This window comes from Palaemon carinicauda, chromosome 45, assembly GCF_036898095.1.
Source record: "Palaemon carinicauda isolate YSFRI2023 chromosome 45, ASM3689809v2, whole genome shotgun sequence".
Classification (NCBI taxonomy): Eukaryota; Metazoa; Arthropoda; class Malacostraca; order Decapoda; family Palaemonidae; genus Palaemon; species Palaemon carinicauda.
Window position 1 is genome coordinate 12,192,590 of NC_090769.1, and position 7,500 is coordinate 12,200,089.

The following is a 7,500-nucleotide window of genomic DNA, read 5'->3' on the forward strand; positions in this document are numbered from 1 at the left end:
GTGTTGCTATTTGGTCGTTGCATAACATATTCCTATTCAAAATTACACCAAGGTCTTTAATTGCTTCCTTGTTTGTGATTTTCTCATTATTAGGTCCCTTGTATGCATACACCATTCCTTCTCTGTTTCCATAATTTATTGATTCGAATTTATCGGAGTTAAATACCATCCTATTTATCTCCGCCCATTCATATATTTTGTTTAGATCTCTTTGTAGTGAGTTCCTATCTTCATCACAAGTAATTTCTCTACTTATTCTTGTGTCATCGGCGAAACTTCTCACTACGGAGTTTTCAACATCACAGTCTATGTCTGAGATCATAATAACAAATAGCAGTGCAGCTAATACCGTACCTTGGGGCACACCAGATATTACCTGGGCTTCATCTGATTTCTCGTCATTTGCAACCACTATCTGTTTTCTGTTTTGCAGGAATTCTTTTACCCAATTTCCTATCTTTCCCACAATATTATGCTTTCTCATTTTTTCTCCAATATGTTATGGTCTACCTTGTCAAAGGCTTTTGCAAAATCTAGATAGATCACATCTGTGTCTTTTTCATTTATCATATTATTGTATATGTTTTCATAGTGAGCTATCAGTTGGGTCTGTGTACTTTTTCCAGGTACGAAACCGTGTTGACCCATATTAAACAAATTATTTTTGACCAAATGGTTCATTATTTTCTTTTTTATTACCCTTTCATACACTTTCATAATATGTGATGTTAGACTAACAGGTCTATAATTGCTTGCCTCTAGTCTTGATCCACTTTTGAAGATAGGGGTTATATAAGCTAATTTATGTTTAACATATATCTCGCTCATATCTATACTCTGTCTTAGCAGTATTGCAAGTGGCTTCGCGATAGTGTTTGCAGTTTTTTTTTAACAAAATCGCTGGAACTCCATCTGGTCCGGCTGCTGATCCATTTTTAATTTCGTTTATAGCCGTGACAATATCTGCTTCATTAATATCTATATCCGTTAGATATTCAACATTTTCTTCTCATTTCTGTTTCATTATTCTCATTCGCAATTCTTGGCGTGAACTCACTCTTATATTTTTCTGCTAATATGTTGCATATTTCCTTTTTTTCATTCGTTAGCCGTCCTTCAATTCTTAGAGGGCCTATTTCTATTCTCCTTTTATTCATCTTTTTTGCATAGGAGTAAAGTACTTTGGGGTTTCTTTTTATATTTTGAAGTGTCCTTTCTTCTAAGTCCCTTTTTTCATTTTCTTTCGACTGCATAATCTTTTGTTCTGCATTTTCTATCTTACATTTTATTTCCCTCATTTTCCACACATTTTTTTCTTTTGCAAGATTTTTCTTCCACTTTTTAATTTTCTGAAATAAGATCCTTCTGTCTCTTGGTATGCACGTCTTTTGTTTATTGTTTTTTTTCGGTACATATTTTTCAACAATTTTCTCCAGTATTTTGTACAGTATATCCGTATTTACCTGTATATTATCACTTATAAATACATTTTTCCATTTTTTATTCAGTTCTTCATTTATTTCTGACCATTTTATATTCTTACTGTAAAAGTTATATTTTCCATATCCTTCCCAAAGTTTTGTGCTTTTATTAATTCTGTGATCACTTGCTTTGGAATGAACTATCAATTCTATGACATTGTGGTCTGAAATTCCCGTGTTATACACTATTATTTCTTTAACATAATTCACCTCATTCACAAATACTAGATCTAGGACATTTTCTTTTCTTGTTGGAATGTGGTTTATTTGTTGCATATTATGTTCTAATAGCATATCTTGAAGCTTTTCAAATTGCCTCTTATCTTCTGCGCTACTATTACTCTCTTTTTTATATGTATACATACAACCACTTTCTTCTATCCGTTCTTTCCAATCCACGAAAGGAAAGTTAAAATCTCCGGATAGGAGTATATTCCAGTCTTTATGGTTTCTACATATATCATCTATTTTTTCTATTATTATGTCAAACTCCTTAGTATTTGGGGGTCTGTAAACTACAATATTCACTAGTTTTTCAAATTCAAATTCTACCGCAATCAATTCACATTCTGTGTTGCTGTATTTTTCACAGACTTTTCCTTGATTTATGTCTCTTCCATATATTGCGGTTCCCCCTTGATTCCTATTTTTTCTGTCTGATCTATAAGTTTGGAAACCCTTTATCTGGTCATCACTGCCAGTCCCTTGGGAATACCATGTTTCACTTATATTTAATATATCTATTTTTTCAATTTGGGTTAGTTCTTCTAGGAACTCTATTTTCCTTTTAGAGTTACTCGTGACTAAACCCTGTGCATTCATCACTATTATGGTTTGTGTCTCATTTCCATTATTTAATATTGGTAATAATATGGATTCTCCCATGCTTCCTTCCTGTTCTGATATGATGTTCTTTTCTTCATTTCTCGGAATTCTGCCATTAAAAAATCCAACTTTTCCATAATATTTGTTCTTTCGCCTTCATACTTATTTTTGTGTGTAAACCTGCAATTATCTCCATATCTGCACCAACCCCTGGCATTATATATGCATTCTTGGTAGTTGGGCTCTATTTGTGGAGCTTTAGGTTGAAAGGCCTTTTTTGGTGCATAGTGCGGTATATACGCTGTCTGCTTTTTTGTTTCTTTTTTTGTTTCATTTTTGTTTTTCTTTTCAGTTTGCTGAGTTTTCTTACTCTCATTCATAGTTGCAGGATGCATATATCGACATTTTTTGTTGAAACTGCATCCTTTTCCTTCTTTTAGGGTTTTGCATATTTTTGGATGGAGATCTCTGCATTCGTCTCCATATCCGTCTAAATACGCACATTTACCATATATTTAATAATTATAGCATATCTTTGGATGCTTGTAGTAGCATCTTTCGCCAAATTTGCAATTCCCTCTTTTCAGCCTATTACAGACTATATCTTTCTTTTCTTTTTTTTCTTGTTCTTGCTCTTCCCTAAAAGTATGTAGGTCCGGGTAGAGTCTCTTGGGTCTGTTATTTGTTTCCATCTGATAATTTATTTCTTCATAAGTATGTTGTTGGATGGCATCATAAGTTATATCAATGATTTCCTCTGCATCCTTACACATGTCTTGTTCATTTTTCTCTTCTTCTTCTTCTTCTTCTTCTTCTTCTTCTTCTTCTTCTTCTTCTTCTTCTTCTTCTTCTTCTTCTTCTTCTTCTTCTTCTTCAACTAATTGCAGCTTTAGTCTCGACTTAATTATATTTTCTATCCAGACTAAGCATGTTGAGCAGAATACCTTTGTGTCTCTATTTTTTATTTTTTGCTGTATTTCAGCACATGTGGGGTGTGTTGGAACATTACAGGCATTACATTTTCTAATCAGTTGTTGAGGATTATTAATGGAATACCATATCTTACATGTATTACACCATTTTGGCATTCTTTTTCCCACTACAGAGAGAGAGAGAGAGAGAGAGAGAGAGAGAGAGAGAGAGAGAGAGAGAGAGAGAGAGAGAGAGAGAGATAGTAATTAACTGAAAGCATAGTTATCAAAGTACGCGCTGATTCTATTAGTGTAGATGCAATTTTATTTAGAGTAGGTATAAAGATGAATTTGACAATTTCACTGTTTTTGCAGTAAAGGGTTCTTTTTGTTATATTAAGAGTAAAACTTATAGATATTTCGTCTCTAATGTTAGTTTTCCACTTATTATTTGATCGAATATAATATAAATCTTCAAATTGTAAATTGTTAGCAATGTAATTGTAGAGAAAGTAATTTAAATTCACTGATTTCCTTGTATATTTTGGAATCGAAATGACTCCATTTGATGAAAAGCCTATTGTTATTTGATCGTTAGTCATAGGAAATTATAAGTTTGCCAAAATTACCCATTTCTACCCTTTTATGGGTTGTGGTGGCCTATTTCGTAACGTCCCTGACTGGTGATCCTCAGACTGGGGTTTGAATCCAGTTCAAACTCGTTAATTCCTTTGGTCGCTGCAACCTCACCATCCTGAGCTTATAGGTCTACTTGTTGGGTCATCAGCAGCCTTTGTCTGGCTCTCCCTGGTCCTAGTTTGAATGGAAAAGGGGCTTGGGTTTTGATCAATAGATATGGTCAGTCTCCAGGGCATTGTCCTGCTTGTTAGGGCATTGTCACTGTCCATTGCCTCTGCAATTCATGAGTGGCTTTTGAAACTTTAAACCTTTAAAAGGATTCCACCAGGACTTTGAAGAAGGTAAGTTATGCACTCGACGGATATCTTGTGCTAAGCTATCATGTATTATCGTGAAAAAAAGAATAGGAGACTTTTTTTTTTTTTTTTTTTTTTTTTTGCATTTTTTAAATTTATTAGTTTTTATAGGTGAAGATCAGATCTATTTATAATGTACTCTTATGGATATTTGGAAGCATGCTGGTCTCAATCCTGGATTAAAGGAAAATATTTAGGGATAGGTTTAGACCTGAATCTACAAACAGAATTTGGATTTAGTGGCATTTGTTATATAAAATCAATTTTCTCTCTCTCTCTCTCTCTCTCTCTCTCTCTCTCTCTCTCTCTCTCTCTCTCTCTCTCTCTCTCTCTCTCTCTCTCTCTCAACTAGTGACAATAAGACATTTACTATGCAACGTTCGCTTGATCAGTGAATGTCAACTTTAGGTCTGATCGGTTATTGGATGGGTGCAAAACTTTATTCTTGCTACAGACCTCATGACACATATGACAGTGGATGTTTGGGAAGTCACGTAACTGAGAAAGTCCTTTCAAATGAAATCACACCTGTTATGCTATTTTATCTGTATTATTTAAAAAGGAGGAAATTTATCAGCGCTGTGAGTTGTACCAACCGTGTGTCACACGATCGTACATAATTTATTTTTTATATATTATGCTTGTATCTGCGCTCTTCCTACGCACTAAAAAGAACCTGAATAATCATGTCTCCCGTTTTCCTCTGTAACATTGTCATTTCCTCGAACATGTATTTTCCTGTTGCCTTGAGGTTTTGTATATAGTACTCAGTTGATTGCATCCTGCCTTTGAGTTCACAACTTTCTCTCGGCCCGTCACAGAGTCAAGCTAAACTTACAGAGCTGGCTCGATTGTTTCCAGTAATTTGCAAACACAACTGCTCAGTGAAATTGATCTGTAATAATTTAGGTTACTGGGATCTTTTCCTGGTTTAGCTAGTGGCATTACTATTGCATGTTTCCATGCCTTTGGAAATAGATGTTTGTTCCAAAGATGATTATAAGTTCAAGTGTCTAATATTAAATTTATCAGGTGGGTAATGTATTGAATAAAACTAATAAAATAAGCATTACCATCCCATTTTAATTTTTTAGCTTTAAAAACCGCAGTAGGGCACCTCTTCAGTAAATCATCTTCTAGAAACTCGTAGAGATCCCTACAGTAAATAATTTTCTTTGTATGGGTGAAAGTATGGTGAAGAAATACACTTTGGACAACATCTGATGGAGAGGGTTTGAAGTTATTGAATAGTACTGCCTGCGTTTCCATTGCCAGCTTTCACGAGCAGTCTATGGTGATAATGTTTCAAATTTCCTTGAGGAATACAACCTACAGTACTTTACTTTTCAGGCATTCATATACCTTGATAAAACTACTACTCACTTCCTTGTATGATGCGACATACGAAACTAGCTCAGCATTGACTTCAGGAGCGATATCTGAGCACTTTGGAATATAGTCATATTTTGAATCCAAAATATTTTGTATGCTGTGTAATTTTGCACGACAGAAAAATTCAGAAATTTTATAACTTTTTTTTTTTTGAGAGAGAGAGAGAGAGAGAGAGAGAGAGAGAGAGAGAGAGAGAGAGAGAGAGAGAGAGAGAGAGAGAGAGAGAGAGAGAGAGAGAGCTTCAGTTTCGTTCTTTCAGTCTCTTCCAAAAGATTGAGCAAGTCTTCATAATTCATATTACGTTCGATGTCCACACAATATAACACCAAAATTTTCATTTGTACCGCCATATTTTTTAATCCTCTAACATACTGGGGAAGATGAAATGAAAGGTTTCAGTGTAAAAACACTGAAGAAATTAGTATTTGAGGAGAGTTTGTCAACAGATTTTTCGTAACCTAGAGCAACTAAGGTCATCAACAATACCGGGGGTGGGGAGTCAGCATATCCTGGGGATGGGGGTGGGGTAGGGTGATTGTCAGTCGAAGGATTCACAAGCTAAGGATGTTTTAATTTGTTCTTTTGTTATTTATTTGTTAGTTAATTTACCTGCTGGAAAATATTAAGAAATTATTATACGTTGGAAAGTTAAATTACATTCTTCACTATTGGCACAGTGAGAGTATACTACCCAGATGGTCCACTCCACACCTGTTAGAACCGAGATCAATAGATGTGGTCAGTCTCTAGGGCATTGTCCTGCTTGCTAGGGCAATGGGACTGTCCCTTGCCTCTGCTATTCATTAGGGGCCTTTAAAATTTTAAACCTTTAAAAGGATTCCACCGGGACTTTTAACGGAGGTAAGAAAAACATGGAATCGTCTTCCCTAGAAGCCGAGAGTCCTACCTCAAGGATTGGATTCCCCCAGATTCCAGTGACCTAGCCCTTGGTAATACATATATACATACATATACCAAGGCACATCCCCCAATTTTGGGGGGTAGCCGACATCAACAAATGAAACAAAACTAAAAAGGGGACCCCTACTCTACGTTCCTCCAGCCTAACAAGGGACTCAACCGAGTTCAGCTGGTACTGCTAGGGTGCCACAGCCCACCCTCCCACATTATCCACCACAGATGAAGCTTCATAATGCTGAATCCCCTACTGCTGCTACCTCCGCGGTCGTCTAAGGCATAGGAGGCAGCAGCAGGGACTACCGGAACTGCGTCACAATCGCTCGCCATTCATTCCTATTTCTAGCACGCTCTCTTGCCTCTCTCACATATATCCTCCTATCACCCAGAGCTTTCTTCACTCCATCCATCCACCCAAACCTTGGCCTTCCTCTTGGTAATACTTCCGCCAAAAAAGGTCCAACCCTATTTAGAAGGGCTCAGGTCATCCAATACTCTCAAATATAATTTTGAATGCTAATGCCTTCTCCATCATGAGGCTCAATACTGCACAGTATTCTAGAAGTTTTATTCTAGCTGTGACCATATTGCTGAATCGGTAGAACTCCATAAGTTCAAAGTTGCAGCAAATGTTTTTATGTTGAACAGGCTAATATAGGTCTTTTTATAGTTTATATATGACATATCTGTTTTGGTGTTGTTACTGTTTTTAAAATATATTATTGTTAATTTTTTTCTCATATCGTTTATTTATTTCGTTATTTCCTTTCCTCGCTGGGCTATTTATCCCTATTGGAACCTTTGGGATTATAACATCTTGCATTTCCAACTAGGGTTGTCGCTTAGCTAATAATAATGATTATAATAATAATTGTGATCCCTTCTCCCTTTCATCAAAGCAAGTGAAATGGGGAAATATCCACGCTTTTTACATTAAAAATAATCAATAAAAAACAAATAAACATAAAGAGGAACAAG